This window comes from Bos indicus, chromosome 9 (assembly GCF_029378745.1).
Source record: "Bos indicus isolate NIAB-ARS_2022 breed Sahiwal x Tharparkar chromosome 9, NIAB-ARS_B.indTharparkar_mat_pri_1.0, whole genome shotgun sequence".
In the NCBI taxonomy this organism is placed as follows: domain Eukaryota; kingdom Metazoa; phylum Chordata; class Mammalia; order Artiodactyla; family Bovidae; genus Bos; species Bos indicus.
Window position 1 is genome coordinate 96,347,584 of NC_091768.1, and position 21,173 is coordinate 96,368,756.

The 21,173-nt window shown below is 45.7% G+C and overlaps 1 non-coding gene and 1 pseudogene across 1 annotated transcript; both read left to right on the forward strand.

The window, feature by feature from the left end:
• The window catches only part of LOC109563597 (cytosolic arginine sensor for mTORC1 subunit 2-like), a 65,483-nt pseudogene extending 55,466 nt beyond the window's left edge, over positions 1–10,017 (forward strand).
• On the forward strand, positions 8,742–8,813 carry TRNAC-GCA (transfer RNA cysteine (anticodon GCA)). The gene has a single exon. It is a non-coding gene; the product is annotated as a tRNA-Cys (tRNA).
• Positions 10,018–21,173: the final 11,156 nt, after the last annotated feature.

A 21,173-nucleotide genomic window follows, 5' to 3' on the forward strand; every position in this document is an offset into this window, starting at 1 on the left:
TGTTCAGATGTCACTGATCTAGTCATCTTCTCGTGAGATTTTCAAAATTGAATGATCACACAATAAGGATAATTTGTTCTTCCCCTTCAACAGGCATCAATCATCATAAGGAAAAAAAAAAAAAACTCTGAAAAACTAACTTTAAATTCTCCCAAGATTCTCAAGTTTGAAACACATTTCTCAAAGGAAGGAAAGCCTCCTGTTTCTTGTTTCCATACCTCCAACCCATAAAGCAGAGAAAACACAAGAGTCTGCCAGGACTTTTGTAAAGAGTTATTTATTATGACAAAGCCAGTTGTCACTGTCCACATGAAGTCATCTCGGCCTGAGCATGTTAGGCGCCTGGTTTAGAAGGCCGTGTCATTCCTTGAGCTATGGAATATTGTTTTGGCAAAAAGCAACTGACTGTATGCTCTCACCGTTAGGAAACCATCCAATGCTTCCCCTCATCCAGCTCATCATAAGCACGCCTTCCCCTTAGACTCACTCCCCTTGCCCTGGACATGCTCTGAGGAAGCACTCTTTCTGCTGGGAAGGGGAGGGGTGCTTCCTGATGGACTAGAAAGGTGTCAAGGTGATTGGCCCCCGGTGAAGAAGGCCCTGTCTCTGCAGCAAGATGCTGTAGAGTCTGCGGCCCCAGCTGGCATCCTTCAGAAGAGCTGTTGGTGAAAGGGATGAACAGAGGGTGTTCTTAGTGGGGACCAGGACCCCAAAGCCTTCCCCAATCAGAAGGGCCTATGTGTATCCTGCCAGCTCATACTTTTTCAGCTGATTCTACTTTAGAGCAACCTTGCCAGAGAAAATGGAAAAACACATCTTAGAGATAAATCAACACTGGGTCCAAGTTCCTGTTTCAGTTGTTTTGCTTCGCGGTCTGCCCTTGCTCCAGATTATATTGCAATGACCTACCACTGTTCTCCTGGGTCCAAGGATGAGATCTGCCTCAGAGAGTTAACTTTTCACCTGGGTGGTCTGTCGTAAAGCAGGTCCCCTTTCAGAACCATAGAATTTTAGAGCTAGAAGGAATCTTCCAGATCAATTACTCCAATACATTGCTTCTACTGAGAACACAAGAGACCCAGAGAGGTTAAGTCACTAGCACACACTTACACAGCAATCCAGCTGCAGAAACAGGAATGGTACAGGGTCTTCAGAAACTGCAGGATGCCCTTTCTACCTCAAGATGGTAGACCCCTAGATTCTCTACAGTTTTCCAATTTGATTCCAAATGTTTTCATTTTAAATGGAAATACCTAAAAATAGCCCAAACCTCTGGGCACCTTCCTAAATTTCTCTACTTCTTTGGAGCAAATGATAGACTGCTGCTGCTGCTGCTAAGTCGCTTCAGTTGTGCCCGACTCTGTGCAACCCCATAGACAGCAGTCCACCAGGCTCCCCCCGTCCCTGGGATTCTCCAGGCAAGTACCATTTCCTTCCCCAGTGCATGAAAGTGAAAAGTGAAAGTGAAGTCGCTCAGTTGTGTCCGACTCTTTTCGACCCCATGGACCATAGCCCACCAGGCTCCTCCATCCATGGGATTTTCCAGGCAAGAGTACTGGAGTGGGATGTTATTGCCTTCTCCGAATGATAGACTACTTTAGAATTTAAGCCACCAAAATCTGAAGCATGCCTATCCTAACCTTACTCAGTTGAACCAAAAGATCTTAGACTTTCAGATATTTGGAAGTGACTTCGAGTCAATTTCTGGTTTGAGTTTAGCATCGTAAGCAAACATTTCATGCCTGTCATCTCCTTTGATGTATTTGGAGCCTGAGATTTATAGTAATAAACCTTCACTCAGCATGTCATCCTCATAACAGGCATCAATCTCACCATCATGGCAAAGATGGGACTGGTGTGTTGGATGTACTGAAGATATTCTAGGCGGATTTCAAAGCCAAGAAAGCAATTACTAGATAAGGCATATGTTCAACCTAATGAAGAACATTCTCAAATAATACACTGGATCTTGTATGTTTTCAATAAAGCAATAATTGGTTCATACCTGTACACAGAAAGATAGCTTTCATGTTTATTTAAAAATATGTTCTTTAGACTAAAGGGCAATTGCTCACTGGATAAACTCTTTCACTGAATATATATTGTGGGGACACTACCTGTCCCAGACTTGCTATCCAAGACATTGGTATCTGTAGCAGGATAAAGGATGGCCCCCAAGAGAGGTGTCCACCCAGAATGTGTGGATTTCACCTTATTTAGTAAAAGGGTCCTTGCAGATATGATTAAATTAAGGATCTCAAGCTAAAGAGGTGATCACCGATAATCTGGATGGACCCTTACGCCAGGGAAGTGTTCTTATGAGAAGAGAAGGGAGACACAGACATGAGGGAGAAGACACACACATGAGGGAGAAGACACACACATGAGGGAGAAGACACACACAAGGAAGAAGACACACACATGAGGGAGAAAACACAAGACTCACATATGAGGGAGGAGACACACACATGAGGGAAAAGACACACATGAGGGAGAAGACACAGATATGAGGGAGAAGACACAGATATGCCAGAGAAGACACACACATGAGGGAGATGACACACACATGAGGGAGAAGACTCACACATGAGGGAGAAGACACAGATATGAGAGAGAAGACTCACACATGAGGGAGAAGACACACACAAGGAAGAAGACACACACATGAGGGAGAAAACACAAGACTCACATATGAGGGAGGAGACACACACATGAGGGAAAAGACACACATGAGGGAGAAGACACAGATATGAGGGAGAAGACACAGATATGCCAGGGAAGACACACACATGAGGGAGATGACACACACATGAGGGAGAAGACTCACACATGAGGGAGAAGACACAGATATGAGAGAGAAGACTCACACATGAGGGAGAAGACACACACAAGGAAGAAGAGACACACATGAGGGAGAAAACACAGGACTCACATATGAGGGAGGAGACACACACATGAGGGAAAAGACACACATGAGGGAGAAGACACAGATATGAGGGAGAAGACACAGATACGCCAGAAAAGACACACACATGAGGGAGATGACACACACATGAGGGAGAAGACTCACACATGAGGGAGAAGACACAGATATGAGAGAGAAGACTCACACATGAGGGAGAAGACACACACAAGGAAGAAGAGACACACATGAGGGAGAAAACACAGGACTCACATATGAGGGAGGAGACACACACATGAGGGAAAAGACACACATGAGGAGAAGACACAGATATGAGGGAGAAGACACATACATGAGGGAGAAGACACAGATATGAGGGAGAAGACTCACACGTGAGGGAGAAGACATGCACATGAGGAAGAAGACATGCATGAGGGAAAAAAGACAAGACACACACATGAGGGAGAAAACACAGAAGAGAAGCTTGTGTGAAGATGGTGGCAGAGACTGCTGTCATTCTGCCGCACTGAAGAAATGCTTGGAACCACCAGAAGCTAAGGAAGAGGAAGAAATCCCCCCAGAAGTCAATCAGAATGTGACCCTGCAGATATCTTGATTTTGGCCCAATGATACAGACTTCAGACTTCGGGCCTCCAGAACTGTGAGAGAGTAAATTCCCTGGGTTTGTGGCCATATCACTGCAATCTGCCTCCAGGGTCACGTCAACTTTTCTATGTGGATGTCTAATCTTTCTCTGTCTCTCTTATGAGTAGACTTATGATGGCATTTAAGACTTTCCCACATAATCCATGACAACAACTTCATCTCAAGATTCTTAAAGTAATCAGACTTGCAAAGACCCTTTATCCATTTACAGGTTCTGGGATTAGGACCTAATATCTATAGGGGGGAATTAATCAGTCTTCCATAGCCCCCAAATCTCATTGACTTAACACAGCAGAGACCAACATGAACAAGTACCTTCCTCCATCTTGTGGTATGCCAACTGGGACACTTGGTGGCCAAGGTCAGAGCAGCAAGGAAAGAAGAGAGAGAAGAAAAGATTCTAGGCTTTTAATTACCTTTGGCTGAAACTGACTCATGTTAATTTTGCTCACAGTCCATTGGCCAGAACTAACCATAAGGACACAACTTAACTGTAAGGAATACTGATGAAACGGAGTAGGATCTTAGGACCCTTCCCCACCCCTACCCCACCACATCCTCACCCCATCTTTTGTCTGTGGGAAAACTTTAGCCAAAGAATAAGTTTAATCGGAAAAATGAGAAAATGCAGGGACAAAAAATAGTCCAACAAGACTAAATAATAATAGTTCTAGTCATTCAGCAAAGCCAAGGACCTTTAGTTCCTCCTCAAGGGCTGTAGATAATATTCTGAGCCATATCCTGTGAGCTGTCTTGTAGATACTGAAACTCCCACCAGGTGGAAGAAGTTAACTGCATAAGTCTAGACTGTAGCCATGACATAAACTGCCACAGTTTGGGAGAACTGGCCTCAAGGAAATGGGAACAAACCAATTCTGGAACTAAAGATTATGGACTTAAAATAATCTAGATGATGCTGGTCAGACCACCAATGACGAATTTCAAGATGACCGTCAGAGCTGACTGTGCTGTTTCTGCACATAGCCGCCTCCCTCTGCCTGTGAAAAGTCTTGCCTCCTGATTGTCAGGGAGAGGGGGAGCTGGCCCTTGGACAGGAGTCTGTCCTCCCCCAACACAGGTTGCTGGCATCCAAAAGAAAGCAAACTTTCCTTTCCACCAAACTTGCCCCTTTATTGGCTTTTGAGCAGCAAGAAGTCAGACCCCACTTGTGGTTATATTGGCATATGTAAGGGGGCAAATAAATATTTGATGAACACTAACTGTCTTTGCAACGTGCTGAGGTCAGAAAATGATGCAAACTGTTGCTGTGGGAGACAACTACTGCTCTGTCACCCAACATGCATCCCCGCGCCCCCCGCTGCAGCAGAACCGCTCCTCCTCACGCCGTGTGGAGCCAAAGTTTCAAAGGTGGCCAAATTACCCAGTCTGTCCAACCAAAGTCTTAGTGTGGAATTTTCCACTTCAGTGTTGCAAACTGCACCAAAGTCAGCGCAATGCAATTTGTGCACTAAAGACGCAGGTGCTGGTCTAGTTGCTCAGTCATGTCCGACTCTTTTGCAATCCCATGGACTGTAGCCCACAAGGCTCCTTGGTTCATGGGATTTCCCGGGCAAGAATACTGGGGTGGGTTACCATGTCCTTCTCCAGGGGATCTTCCAGAACCAGGAATCAAACCCACATCTCCTGCATTGGCAGGCAGATTTTTTTTTTTTTTTTTTTACCACTAGCGCCACCTGGGAAGCCCCAGCTACCCAGAGTTAGGTCAAATTTCACAGGTTAAGGGCACTGTCCTCTACAGCCCACCCTCACGTCAGTCACCAGCCCAAGCCACCCACACTTCTGACCCACTGCTGCAAATGCAGGGGTTCCCACCAGCTCCTCGGGTTTGATAATTCACTAGGACAACTCATAGAACTCAGGAAAACACTATCCAGATTTATTATAGCAAAAGGATACCAAACAAGAACAGCCAAGTGAAGAGACATATGGGGCACCATTTGGGAAGGTTCCAAATGCAAAGCTCTTGTGTCCTCCGGATGTGTCACTGTTCTGGGACATTGATATACTCAGTCAGAGTTTTTACTGGGGTTTCACTCTATAGCCATGTGATGGGGCCACTGGCCATGAGATTGAACTCAATCTCCACTCTCTTTCACCTGTGGAAAGTGGGGCTGATACTACTTGGTTCATAGCCCCAGCCCTCTAATTACATGGTTGGCCCTTCTGACCTGGCCAGCCCCATCCTAAAACTGTCTGGGGGCCAACAATGAGTCACCTCATATAAACTCAGGTGTGGTCCAAGAACCCACGGATGAATTACAAAGACACTCCTATCACTCGGGAAATTCCAAGAGTTTTGAGGTTTTCTTCCAGGAACCAGGGACGGAGGCCAGCCAAATTCATCATACAACAGCTGGGATGATGAAAGTCTGTAGCTGCCGGCTACCAGGTCACCTGCCCTCCACTCATTCCCTCTGCCCACCCCCATCACCTACCACAGACAGGAAAACCCTGGTAATGAGAGAGAATAAAACCAACACAAAGAGAAGATGAGATGAGATGAGACGTGGAGACTGAGAGCAAGCCCTGAATACACAGGCTGATTTCTTCAATGCAGCCCTGTCTCTCCCTGTTACAGAAGTCAGTAAATCTCAACTCTTACTTAAGCTGCATGGAATTAAATCCCTGTCACTTGAAATCCAAGAAAGAAAAAAAAAATTAATAGCCTTCCCTTCAGGAGCATACCATTTGAATGAAGGGTGACATATACAAATGAAAAATGACATGACAATTTTCAGGCAACAATTTAAGAATAATCATACATTCATTCCATTCATTCATGATTAAGTACTGCAGGAGAAACAACTATTCTTCTCAAGGAAGATCCAAAAGCTATGACACTCACTTTTATTCTAGTTCTCATTTTATTCAACAACATTCTGGTGCTTGGAATGACAGGACAAAGCTACTATGAAACATATCTAAAAGCAGGAGGAACATAAGGAAGAGTTGGATCTTATTTTATGCATCAGGGTGCTCGCCATCATCCCCATGGGAGTGGAGGCCATTAGGAGTACAGTAGAGTCATCAAATTCTGAAAATACATATTGCTTTTAAAACCAAAAACAAGCTTTAATTTGCAGTCTCTTTTTAAAAGTATTAATGTGTATCTTTCAAAGTAGGTTAAAAAGCTTATTTCAATGAAAGAAAGGTGGAGAGCAACAATGGCAAATCACACAAGTAGCAACATGCTCCTCTTCGTAAAACACTGAGAATCACTACTTTATACAATAGGTGTGTTTCTGAGAATCCCTCTGTGACTCCTTGATTCGGGTCCTATTTTACCATCAATTACCATGATTATTTCAGATCGATGGGCTGCTGCATTCAATCAGACAATCAGCAGTGTGTCATCTCTCTGCCAGGTCCTGATGGGTCAGTGAGTTAAGCAAAGTAAGTGCTGAACAGGCATTGCTCCTGTCCAGAAAGTATGTCTCATGATACCAGCAGAATCCTAAGTCCATGGTGGGTGTCAAAAGTAGAGACTGCTTGTCAGAGCCCCGCTTCGAGAAAGTCTCATCAGAGTCACCCTAAAAGTATCCTTCCACGAGGGTGAAGCTGTCAGCTTCAGTGTGACTTGCACAGTTCTCCAAGGCAGGCTCCACCTCCAGGATCAGACCATAGAGTTTTGACAGGGAGCTTTGGTCCTAAGGATGTTCTTGAATCTGAGGAAGATGGCCAGGATCTGAAAACCCTAGAGGGCAGGTAAGATGGTGACTAATGGCAGTTGATAGGCTCTGAGGGTGGCAAAATTATCTGTTGAATGAATCCCTTTGACTGCATGGATCACAACAAATTGTGGAAAATTCTTCAAGAGATGGAAATACCCGACCACCTTACCTGCCTCCTGAGAAATCTGTATGCAGGTCAAGAAGCAGTAGGTAAAACCGGACATGGGACAACAAACTGGTTCCAAATTGGGAAGGGAGTACGTCAAGGCTGTGCATTGTCACCCTGCTTATTTAACTTCTATGCAGAGTACATCACGTGAAATGCTCTGCTGGATGAATCACAAGCTGGAATCAAGATTGCCAGGAGAAATATCAATAACCTCAGATATGCAGACGACACCACTCTAATGGCAGAAAGTGAAGAGGAGCTAAAGAGCTTCTTGATGAGGATAAAAGAGGAAAGTGAAAAGGCTGGCTTAAAACTCAGCATTCAAAAAACTAAGATCATGGCACCTGATCCCATCACTTCATGGCAAATAGATGGGGGAAGAGTGGAAACAGTACGGATTCTTATTTTCTTGGACTCTAAAATCACTGTGGATGGTGACTGCAACCACAAAGTTTTAAAAACTCTTGTTCTTTGGAAGAAAAGCTATGAAAAACCTAGACAGTGTATAAAAAAGCAGAGACATCACTTTGCTGACAAAGGTCCATATAGTCAAAGCTATAGTTTTTCTAGCAGTCAGGTATGGATGCGAGGGTTGGACCAGAAAGAAGGCTGAGCACCGAAGAATTGATGCCTTCCTACTGTGGTGCTGGAGAAGACTCTTGAGAGTTCCCTGGACAGCAAGGAGATCAAACCAGTCAATCCTAAAGGAAATCAACCCTGACTATTCATTGGAAGGACTGATGCCAAAGCTGAAGTTCCAATACTTTGGTCACCTGATGCAAAGAGCTGACTCACTGAAAAAGACCCTGATGCTGGGAAAGATTGAAGGCAGGAGGAGAAGGGGGTGACAGAGGATGAGATGGTTGGATGGCATCATCAACTCAATGGACATGAGTTTGCAAAAACTTGGGGAGATAGTGAAGGACAGGGAAGGCTGGCATGCTGCAGTCCATGGGGTCACAAAGAGTCGAACACAACTTAGTGACTCAACAAACAAAGCAAACAAAACATACTGTGACATCCTTGTAGCAAAGGATCTTTTTGCTAAAATGACATCACCTCCAGGGGCCTGTAATTTTGGTAAATTCTGATTCCTAGGAATAATATATTTCATATCTACTGAACTTTTCACGATGACCAAGAGCTTTCAACACTGTGGTTTAGGAAACTGGAACTTCAGAACATGTACCAACAGCATCTTGGCTTGAATGCCAGCCAAGGACTCTCTGCCCAAAGGTGGGATCAGTCAAGACTTGAGAAATCAGGATATTAACTACCACTTATTTGTGCTTACTATGTGCTATATCGGGCTTCCCTGGTAGCTCAGATGGTAAAGCATCTGCCTGCAATGCAGGAGACCCGGGTTCGATCCCTGGGTTGGGAAGATGTGCTATATTAAATTGTATCAACATCATCTTATCAAATCTCACAATGACCTTACATGGTAAATATTGTTATCCCCATTTTAGAGATGATGAAACTGAGGCTCAGAGACGTCACCTGCTGCTAAGCAGTGGAACTAGGACGTGATTGCTTGTTCAGCTCCAAAACCCACACTCCAAACACCTGCTCCCTCAGCTGCAAGTTGCCAGCATTGTCAAGGAGAGTATCCCACTCTTCACCTACAGCCTGATCAAACTTGCCTTCCTGTCCTCTGAGACCAGGTGCAAGTTCTTCAGTCTGACCAAGACGCCAGAGGATTACACCATCATTGTCGATGAGGAGGGCTTCCTGGAACTGCCCTCCTCAGAACACCTGGGTGTGCCCGATGCCACCTGGCTGGCCCTCAATGTGGTGTCCAGGGCGGCAGCTTCTCCAGTTTCCAGCCCACCAGCATGACCAAGATCGTCAAGTCAGTCATCACCCCACTGGCTGATCAGAACATCTCTGTGTCCACGCTGTCCACCTTCCAGATGGACTTCATCCTGGTGCATGAGTAGGACCTGCCCTTCATCACCCACACTTTGTCATCAGAGTTAACCACCCTGCACGTCATCAATAGCGAGACGCTGGCAGCTGAGAACCTTGGCATTACACACTGCTTCATGAAGCCCAAGGCGGTCCAGAGGCCCGTCATCCACCCACTGTCCACCCCAAGCAACAGGTTCTGTGTCACCAGCCTGGACTCTGACATACCGCCCACTGTTGCCACACTCCTTATGGACGTCACGTTCTACTCCAGTGGACTGAAGGACCCCCTGGTGTCCTCCGGCGATAACTGTGGCCACATCCGCTTCTTCTCCTTCTCCCTGATAAAGGGCTACATCTCCCTGGTGAGGGACAAGCAGACCCAGCAGAGGTTTCCTAGTAATTTGTTGTTCACAAGCGCATCTGGGGGGCTCTGGAAGATGGTGAGGATTGGAGGATAGGCCCCGGGATTTGATAAGTGCTTCGAAGTGGCCTGGATCGCTGAGCCTTTGGCTGCCGCAGACATCCAAACCTACTACATCAGCACCTTCAAGTTCCTCCACACACTGGTGCCGGAAGAAAACATCAGCACCCTGAAAGTCAGCCAAGCAGAAAAATATGGAGGGCCTCTTTTGTTCCTCCCCTTCAGTGCCCCCAGGCCTGGGCCCGCCCTGCCCTGAAGACTCTTGCAGTGTTTCTCAAAAGACTAGAAAATTGGCCCCGTGGCCCCCAAAGGATGGGTCTCTAGGAGACACCCTCAATGGCTGGGACCCAAGCCAAGGCTTCCCCGTGCCTTCCTGCCTTCCTGGAGTCCCCAGATCCTCCAGTGAGACCCCCACCTCTTCCCCCACCCCAGAAAATGATGTCTGGGGCCCAGGGAGTTGTAAGCCCGGCCACCTTCTCATCAGGCCTCACCCAGGGCTGGGGTAGGGGGGGCATTGGTAGATGCTGAAGGAAGCTGGGGTACCAATTCTCCTGTCATCTTGGGGGCTGGCTGAGCAGGACAGAGTTCATGGAGCCCAGGAAGGCCCTTGTGAGGGCAGGGGCTCTGGATCCTGTGTTTGCTGGTCTCTGGTTCCATCAGCTCTGGGCTGGTTCCTGCACACTGGAGGTCAGTGAATGGTGGTGTGCTGGTGAGGCTCCCAGAGAGCCCCCGGCAGGGGCAGGGGGAACGGATCTGGGCAGGGACCCCAGCCACCCAGAACCTTGCCTGCCAACCATAGGCCCTATGCCCCAACTCCCAGCAAGACTGCCAAGGGGGTCCTGTCCAGACCCTCCCCACCACAAGCACTCATCCTCGGGGCAACAGGGTTCCCTAGAGACCCAGCAGCCTGGAGCACGAGCTCCTATGCCCTCTCCTTTCCCCGGACCCTCCTGGGGCCGGCAGAGCTTGGTTCTTCCCAGGTGGGGGCATCCCCAGCATTCTGGGCTGGGGTTTCCTCAGCTCACCCCCACCTCCCCAGCAATCGACTAGACTGGCCCAGGGCTCCCCCGTTGTCCTGCCCTCCTCTCCCTGCCCCACTTGTGGGGGAACATGGAAGGCTTCTGCCCCCCAACTCATCTGCCCACGCGCCCCTCAGTCCAAGGGCTGTGGCGTTCATGAGTACTTGACCATGGAAGCAGCTTATCTGAGCCTTAATAGAGAAAACCATACCTTGGTATAGTTTCCCATTTAATGTATTTGCACCCAGGCTGCGGTTGGCACTGGGTTCAGGGCACAGGACCTGCTGAGCCTGTCAGGGCCCAAAGTATGACATCACTTGGTTGACATCTGTGGCTCCAGGGACAACCATGAGAACTGAAGCTGCTTCCAGGGCTTTCCCTTCAGAGCAGGAAGCTGGAAACAGAGGTCAGTTACGATCCAGGGGTCCCCAGGGCACCCCACACAGGGCTGGCAAGGCAGAGTGGTTCTGAGCATCAGAGGAAGGTTCCCATGGGCCACGAGGAGGTGGACAGGCAGATGGCAGGCCAGCCCCCACCCAGAGAATGGGGGACCCCTGTGTCTCCTCTCCAGTGGGTGGTGTTTTCTGAGTGAGCAGGACTGGCAGAGTCCTCCTCGGTGACCAGACATCTGCTGACACGTGCTGTCCCTGAGAAGCTGGGAGGAGAAGGGCCATTCTCTTGACAGAGTGAAGCCCTCACCTCCTCTCCAGGCCACATAGGACCCTCTGAGCCCCGGAAACCCACCCGGTGGGGGAGCTGTGTGTCTGAATCCTTACAGATGTTCAGAGCCCAACTACTGATTCGGAACCCATGTAGTTGGATTTGTTGTTGTTGTTGTTGTTTTTAAGTGAAGTCATTTTGCACAAAAGTCCAGAAACACCCAAAAATGTCAACTGTTTGCTGGTTCCAAAACCGGGGTGACCACGTGGGCAGGGCAGCCCTTCACGTCCTGAGCCCCCTTTCTGTCCCTGGAAGGCCTTGATTTTTCCGTGGTGTGCACCCTCCAGTGACCCCGAGTCACTCCCCCACCTCTCCTCTCCGCAGAGCAAGTGTGTGGGCCCCGTGACCCCCAGAAACAGGTCTCCCCAGACAATATACACCCTAGGACATATATTGTACACACATATAGATACCTGTGTTTTATGTTGATATAGATATATACTGTAAATAGCATATACACTTGAGCACTATATATGTTAATATATATTTTAAAAAGCAACAAACAGCTGTTCTCATGTAACCAACACTGCCAGTTGCCCTCTAACTCCCATTACCCACCTCTTTCATACTTGCATAACCCCAATTGTATATTAATCTTATACGAGCCAGCACCACTTCTCAAGATTCAAGTAAAGCATCATTGGTCTCTGAGAGAAATGAACGTGAGCCACAAATGCAAGCTACATGCATAATTTCATATTTTCTCATAGGCATTCTGAAAAAAAGTGGTGTAAGAGAAAAATCAATTTTTATAATCTGTTTTAATTAGCCCAATATACTTAAAATATTATCATTCAATATGTTATCAATTTTAAAATTATAAATGAAAACATAAAATATAAATATAAGGACACTAAAAGTGTGGGAGAAACCCAAGATTTGAGGGCAGAAGAAATGAAAGAATGGAGTTGTGATTTACTGAGGTAGGGCAACTGGAGGAAGGGCAGATTTGGGGCAAAGAAGACATAAAGAACTCAGTTTTGATGCACTGTTTGAGATGCCAATCAGACATTGCATAGTCAAGCTAGATTTGTGGATTTACAAGGTGGATTTATGAGTCTGAAGTTTGGTGGAGAGGTCCAAGTTGGAGGTCTAACCTGGGCGATCATTAGCACATGAATGAATTTTAAAGCAGTGAGATGGGATGAGCTCATCAAGAAAGAGAACAAATAGAGAAGAAAGGTTTGAGGACTGGCCTCAGGGTATTTCAATATTTGAAGTCCAAAAAAACCAGAAGAATCTCAAAAGGAGACTGAGGAGCAGTGTCAGCATTACAGGAGGGGAACAGAGGAGCCAAGAAAAAAAGTGTTTCAGAGCAAAAGGGCTGATCAACTACATCAAATGCCGCTGATGAGTCAGGAAAGGAAAATCACCCGCTGGGTCTGCCAGCACATCAGGAACTCTGCTAAGAGGAGCTCCCGTGGAGGAGAGGGTGGAAAGTCCACTCATGCTCCACGTCAGGGAAACAGAACTCAGAGCCACAGGGAGACAGCACCTCACACCTGTCAGACTGGCAGTTGTCAAAAAGTCAAGAAATAACAAATGTTGGCGAGGGTGCAGATAAAAGGGAATCCTTGTGCACAGTTGGTGGGGAGTGGTGCAGCCACCATGGAGAACAAAACGGAGATTTCTCAAAAAATTAAAAAGAGAACTACCATATGATCCAGCAATTACACGCCTGGGTATTTATCCAAAGAAAACAAAAACCTAACTCAAAAAGATATATGTGCCTCTCATGTTCAATGCAGCATTATTTACAACAGCCAAGACATTGAAACAATATGTGTCCATCAATAGATGAATGGATTTGAAAATGTGGCATACATTTAAAATGTGGATTTTTAAATGTACCAACATGAGAGTTGGACCATAAAGAAAGCTGAGCACCGAAGAATTGATGCTTTTGAATTGTGGTGTTGCAGAAGACTCTTGAGAGTCCCTTGGACTGTAAGGAGATCCAACCAGTCCATCCTAAAGGAAATCAGTCCTGACCATTCATTGGAAGGACTGATGCTGAAGCTGAAGCTCCAATACTTTGGCCACCTGATGCGAAGAGCCAACTCACTGGAAAAGACCCTGATGCTGGGAAAGATTGAAGGCAGGAGAAGAGGACAACAGAGGATGAGATGGTTAGATAGCATCATCGACTCAAAGGACATGAATCTGAGCCAACTCCAAGAGATAGTGAAGGACAGGGGAGCCTGGCATGCTGCAGTCCATGGAGTCTCAAAGAGTTGGACACGACTTAGTGACTGAATAACAACAATATGATGGAATATTAACTGTAAAAAGAAGGAAATCTTTCCATCTGCAACAAAATGGACAGACCTTGAGGGTGTTATGCTAAGGGAGATGTCAGACGGAGACCAATAGCAGGTGATCTCAAGTATGTACAGAATCAAAAACAAAACAAACAGCAAATTCCCACTGGCTGTCTATTTCACACACTGTATTGTAAATTCCCATGTTACTCTCTCCATGCTGTATGACTCAGGGAACTCAAACAGGGGCTCTGTGACAATCTAGAAGGGTGGGATGGGGAGGAAGATGAGAGGGGGGGTTGGGAGGGAGGGGACATGGGTGTGCCTATGGCTGACTCTTGTTGATGTATGACAGAAAACCACAAAATACTGCAAAGCAATTATCCTTTAATTAAAAACAAAAAGGAAAAGCCCAAACTTATAAATAAAAGATTGGAGGTTTTCAGAGGCAAGAGGTGAGGGGTGGGAAAAATGGGTGGAGAGAATCACAGTGTACAAACTTCCAGTTATAAAATAAATGTCATGGGAGTGTACTGTCCAGCGTGGTGACTATAGTTAATAGTACTCTGCTGTATATTTGAGACTTGTTAGTAAATCTTAACAGTTCTCATCACTGTGGCTGATTCATGTTGTATATGGCAGAAACCAACACAACACTGTACAGCAATTATCTTTCGATTAAAAATAAAAAGTTATTTTTAAAAAGTTCTCATCACAAGAAAAGTATTTGTAACTATGTGTGGCGATGGATGTTAACTAGATTTATTGTGGTGATCATTTATCAACACATAAAAATACCAAATCATGTTGTACTGATAAAACTAACACAATGCCGTATGTCAGTTATAGCTCAGTATTTTTTAAAACCTGATGGGAGAAGATTCAAAAGAAAATTGAAGGAACAGAAGAAGAGCTGGTGAGTAGGGAAACCATCTGAAGCAGTTTTGCTATAAAAAAGAGAAACGGTTCTTTTAGTGTACATGTTTCAGGGTTGTAGGTGCTTCCTTGTGTGAGTATCGTTCAGTGGAGTGGAAATATGATTTTGAAGAAAGGAAAAGATGAGAGTGACACAAGGGAAATTCTTAGGTGGGGGGGGGCAGCAGTGCACAGTTTGAGAAAGTGAGATGAAGATAGGAATACAGAAGCTCACCCGGGATCTCCTGTTATGTAAAGCTATACATGTCCGACACGATAGACGTGAGTTTGAGCAAGCTCCGGGAGTTGGTGATGGACAGGGAAGCCAGGCGTGCTGCAGTCCATGGGGTTGCAAAGAGTCAGACAAGGCTGAACAACTGAACTGAACTGATACATTTTAATGTTTGTTGTTGTTCGGTCGCTAAGTCACGTCTGACTCTTTGCGACCCCATGGACTGTAGCACACCAGGCTTTCCTGTCCTTCACTATGTCCCAGAGTTTTCTCAAACTCGTGTCCATTGAGTCGGTGATGCCATCCAACCATTTCTTCCTCTGTCATCCCCTTCTCCTCCCGCCTGCAATCTTTCCCAGCATCAGGGTCTTTTCCGATGAGTCTGTTCTTCACATCAGGTGGCCAAAGTATTGGAGCTTCAGCTTCAGCATTAACCCTTCCAATGAATATTCAGAGCTGATTTCCTTTAGGATTGACTAGTTTGATGTCTTTGATGTCCAAGGAACTCTCAAGAGTCTTCTCCAGCGCCACAATTCAAAGGCATCAACTAAGTCATGTTATTTGATTTTTCAGTTGTCTACAGGCAAAACAACATCCCGGTAGAAACATTTTACCAGGAGACCCTAAAGGAGTTTACCAAGTGACTTATATGATCGGTAAAGACATGGGCTTTGAAAGCCAATAGACCAATAGGCAAAGCAGAGATTTAGGACCTTCAGAACAATGAGACTCTCAGCTGCCCTGGAAGCCACAAATTGAAGCTCAGAATAAAAGGGCTTCCAATACTTTAAGAATGTAATAATTTAACTCTGCTATCCATTTGTCCTACGCTGATGACTCTCTCAATAAAAACCAAGGGCTGGACCTCTCCCAGAAAGCACATTCATCCTATTCTGAGGTCATTCCCCTGGAGGAAGGAGCTCCCTTGGAAATGGATGTGTTTTTTTGGCAGGAGACAGCAGGAAAGAGTCCCAGATTCTATTCAGTAGATGTCCCCTGACTCCTACCTAAGCTCAGCCGAATTTCCAGGAGGTGGGAAATGGAAGTCAGTTTTAAGGACACAGAAATGAAATGCCATAAGGGAAAGTTAAGGGCTCTGCACTCATGATCCCGACGTGGGGGTGGGATTTTCCCCACACCAAGTGATGTTCCGTGACACCAACTGGGGTCCTACAAATCAGCTCCATTCTGACACCATCTATCCGCAGAGAGCATCAGGTTCTGCAGGTAAAGGGCTCAGACCCCAAGCACAAGCCCAGGTTGTTACCTGTGCTTCTGATTGGCTACAAGTTGGAGGTTCAAACCATCCCCTCCAACTCAAAAACAAACACTGCAGCAGTTTCCTGTGGCTCATAGAAAGTGAAACTCCAAGCACAGCCTCCCGGCTCCTTCCTACACTGTAGCCCCGCCCCCTCCCCAGCCATGGTGCCTCAGCCCCTCTGTCCTTTTTCTGTCCTTCACACACGCCATGTGCCCTTCCCTTCGTCTGACACACTTCTCCCTCCATCCTGCCTCCTTTTCTCTGCTTGAAACTCATTTTCACTCAGAACTTTCCTAACATCCCTGAGCGGGTTACATCCCCATCCTGTGTTCTCATTAAGCGGTGTGTGTCTCTTTGCTGCAGACACTGTTTGGGGTCCTGTTGGGCTGACATGATCAATACCTAAGAAGGCATTATACTTCCACCACCAGGCACAGAAGAGATAATTGGTCAGGATGGACTGAATACATGATATAAAGATGAAATGCGCATCAATGTAGTTCTCTGCAGTCTACAGAGTGCTTCTGCACAGAGTAACACATGACCTTACAACTTCACTTTGAAGGCAATGTTAGCACCACTGTTCTGTAGATGACAACGCTTAGTTTCCTTAGATTTAGTTCTGTTTTACTCTCCTGTGATTTTGTAAAATGCTATTCCATTATCCCTGCTCTAATCTTTACTATTTCTGTTCTTGTTTTTTTTGATTTTGCTCAGTTGCTCTTTTCCTTCTTAAACTGGAATTCAGCTCACTGATTTAACAAACTTTTTTGTATACATTTAAAGCCAGAAGCTGCACTCCATCCTTAGCTATAATACATTCCACGGTTTTGGGTAGTGTTTTTGTTGTTAGTTCAAAATATTTAAATTCCCCCATTAAGACATTTTCTTTGCTCTAGGAATCACTTAGAAATCATATTTGATTTGACTTTTAAAATGCTTATATCACAAAAACTTTAGGCAATATCTTTTTAGCTGTTGCTCTCAAAAAATTGCTGTAGTTTAGTCAGACTTTTTATTATTGATTCTTTGATTTTGTTGTGATTTCCCTTATGGTCAAGTATGTAACCAGTTATTGTAAATGTTGCACGAGTTGCTTGAAGCCTCAACGTTACACTGGGTGGCCCACTTGGATGGGAGACTCTAAGACTTAGTGTGCTTGATATTTCTCTTGAGAAACTTAGGTTTATAAAAGCTTTTGCTTTTTGCTTCCTTTCTTTTTTAAGTTTATTTTATTGAAGTACAGTTGATCTGCAATGTTGTGCTAATTTCTACTTTTTCTACAGCAAAGTGATTCAGTTATACATATCTATGTATACGTTCTTTTCGTTTTCTTTTCCATTATGGCTTATCACAGGATACTAAACATAGTTCCCCAGGTTCTACAGTAGGCCCTTGTTGTGTATTGACTCTGTATACAATAGCTTGCATCTCCTAACCCCAGCCTCCCAATCTTTCCCTCCCCCAACCTTGGCAACCACCAGTCAGTCCTCTGTGTCTGTGAGTCTCTTTCTGTTTCACAGGTAAGCTCATTTGTGCCGTATTTTAGATTCCACATATACGTGATATGGTCTTTGTCTTTCTCTTTCTGACTTAACTCAAAGTGAAAATCTATAGGCCCACCCATGTTGCTTGTGCTTCCTTTCTAATCACTGTAATAAAATGCAATGTGTTTCTGCTGATATTAGTACATTTTTTGAGTCATTTGTGCCATCCACCGTGTTAATCTCCTGCTTTACGAACATAATCTTAGTTAACTCTTACCGCATCCTGAGAGGGTATCTTTTATTAACGCAGCCATTGTACAGACAAGCATACATGGCACTCAGCGGTTAACCAGCCTTCCTAAGGCAACTCCACAGCAGAGCTGGTTCGCATCTGGGTTTACACGACTCCCACGGCTGCACATTTAAGGACAACATGCTGGACCAAGGGAGTGAGCTGCCATGTCTTGCTGGGGAATTAGGTAATCCCCACCCCTCCAACTAAATGAATCTGAGCCCTTCTAGGCCATGGACAACTCAGAGAAAACACACATGTGATTCCAGCAGGGTCTGTTTTCCTCTGCTTGGTTTTACAACAGCAAACCATCTTCTCCTGATCCTGTTATGCTATGCTATGCTAAGTCGCTTCAGTCGTGTCCGACTCTGTGCGACCCCATAGACGGCAGCCCACCAGGCTCCACCATCCCTGGGATTCTGCAAGCAAGAATACTGGAGTGGGTTGCCATTTCCTTCTCCAATGCATGAAAGAGAAAAGTGAAAGAGAAGTCGCTCAGTCGTGTCCGACTCTTAGCGACCCCATGGACTGCAGCCCACCAGGCTCCTCCGTCCATGGATTTTCCAGGCAAGAGTACTGGAGTGGGGTGCCATTGCCTTCTCTGCCTAATCCTGTTAGTTGGGGTTAAATCAAGTTTCAATTACACATTAAAATCAGAAGCTGTGTGGGTGCTAGGATGAGAGAAGCGGGGCAGGAGCCCTTTAGAGCTCCAGTCTGATGGCCCCTCACTGCACCCAGCGACTCCATTCACCTTCCAAGCATGGGGACTCTGCCCTACGTGGGCCACGAGAGGAGGAACCAGCATCTTCTCTGTTTTAAAATGTATCCAAGCCAGGGTGGCCTACAGTGAGATATAGATATAATAACGTTATTAAGACAGAAACAGGAAGCATACAAAAAGAGAAAAATCAGTATACCAAGAACTTGGCTCCACCATTTATCAGCTGTGTGTCCTTGAGCAAGTCTCAACCTCTCTGGGCCTTCAATTTCCCCACATGTAAGATAGAGATAGCAATGGTATCCACTTCACAGGATGTTATGGTGATTAAGTGAGTAATACACAGAACACTGAAGGCAGCGTCTGGCACATGACAATGGCTATATAAATGTTAGCTACTATTATGTTGGTTTCCCAACAAAAGAGACACAAGAGCGATGAATAAATTTATATCTAAACTATGCATTTTGGAAGCTCTTTCCCAAGGGAAAAACTGCCAGGCATCAAGATGGAAACTTGAATAATATTTGTGTTTTCAGTGAAGTTTCTGATGGGCCAAACAAGATGCTGAAAGTTTGTGTTCTGAAGCTGAAACTTTTCCTGTATTTGAATAATTCTTGACATAAACTTGGAATCCTATGTGAACACACAAAACTATTTTTAGTCATTAATTGACAGAGACTTAATATGGTCATGTCAACACCATTTTTTTTCCCAAATAATTTTCCTGCCACAATTTAAGCTAGAAACTGGCCAGTTGGAGGGCACTCATGCTTCCCTCATAGTTCAGTTGGTAAAGAATCCACCTGCAATGCAGGAGACCCAGCTTCAATTCCTGGGTTGGGAAGATACGCTGGAGAAGGGATAGACTAACCACTCCATTGTTCTTGTGCTTCCCTTGTGGCTCAGCTGGTAAAGAATCCACCTCCAATGTGGGAGACCTAGGTTCAATCCCTGGGTTGGGAAGATCCCCTGGAGAAGGGAAAGGCTACCCACTGCAGTATTCTGGCCTGGAGAATTCCATGGACTATGGATCGCAAAAAGCTGGACCCAATTGACTTTCACTTTCAGGTAGTTAGTGGTTAATCAACGAGATTTAATTTGGCACCTTCCCTAGAGCAGACCCACCCAACTTTGGAGATAACTGGAATGCAATCTTCTATACATTTTTAATCTTTCTGACTCTGTTTTTCTCCTTCTATATAACTGAAGGGCCACTTACATGGTAAAATGATATTACACAGGAAAACCCCATGGACAGAAGAGCCTGGTGGGCTACAGTCCATGGGATCGCCAAGAGTCAGGCATAACTTAGCGACTAAAGAACAACAATTAAGATTCCTCCCAGCACAGTGCCCGGCTCTGAGCAGGCACTTGAGAGCTAGGTTTCCATCTCTTCCCTTTCTTCACAGGTCGTGACCTCTGCTTTGAGGGGCTCACCACCCTCAACCCTGTGGTCAGGGCGAAAGCTTAGGGGGCTGCAGGGCTTGACTGAGCTCTGACCCCCACTGAGGCCTGGGTAGAGTGACAGCCTGTCAGGTGGGTTGTGGGACACGGGAGTGCTTAAATTGATGGTGGATTCAACAAGGGGGTGGTGGTCTGAGCCCCTCTCAGGAGGGTCTGCCCGGTGGGGAGTGGGATGGGGGCAGGGAGTGGGGTCTGAGGCAGCAGAGGCTCCTCAGGGAAGTTCTCAAATGTTGTCTAGAGACAAAATCGCCCCTCCCGCGGCTTCCTAACTGTTGTTTCTAATTAGTTCCATGAATCTGTCAGGGTCGCTGAGGTTACTTTGAAAGGAAGCATGGAGAAGTGGGTGGCTTTCCTCTCCCATTGTCGGGTGACTAATACAGCCGTCTTGTTTTGTTTTCTGGCCTGGGACTCTGTGAACATTTTAAGAAAGAATAGAGAGCTTTTCAGAGAACGCAAAGCCTCTGTTCTGTAACTCCCCGGAGGAAGGCACCTCCGCACCTCTCTCCCCCGCCCCGCCAAATGAGAAAACAAGAACACTGCTTGACTCAAGCATCCATGTTCGATGGAGGCGCTGACGTGCTGACGTCATTCGTGCGTTTTAAAGCCCGACCTGAAAACTCCTCCCAAAATGGAGCTAACAGCCCGTGTGTTCACTTTGGTCATTGGACAAAAACAGGAAAGGAGCATCTTCTGTTGAAATGAAGCCCTGTAAGCCCCAGGTGCCTCACCGGATGGAAGATCCTTCAGCTGGAGCTGTGGTGACTCAAGAAACCCAGGAAACCACCAAAGTTGGGAGGAAAATTCAACAAACCTGAAGGTAAAGAGCAGCCCCACCAAAGACCTTCGTGGTATCAGTATATTAACAGAGACCCTCTAATAAGCAAACATTAAAATGTGAAGTTCTAAAATGATAAATTCATAAATACTAAGTAATGCTGCTGTCTACCTTAAATGTTTCAGGTAAACATTTAAAATGTTTATTTTCTTTTGAAAATAACAGAATATCTGGGGGAAAAAACAACAACTAACAGCCCAATACT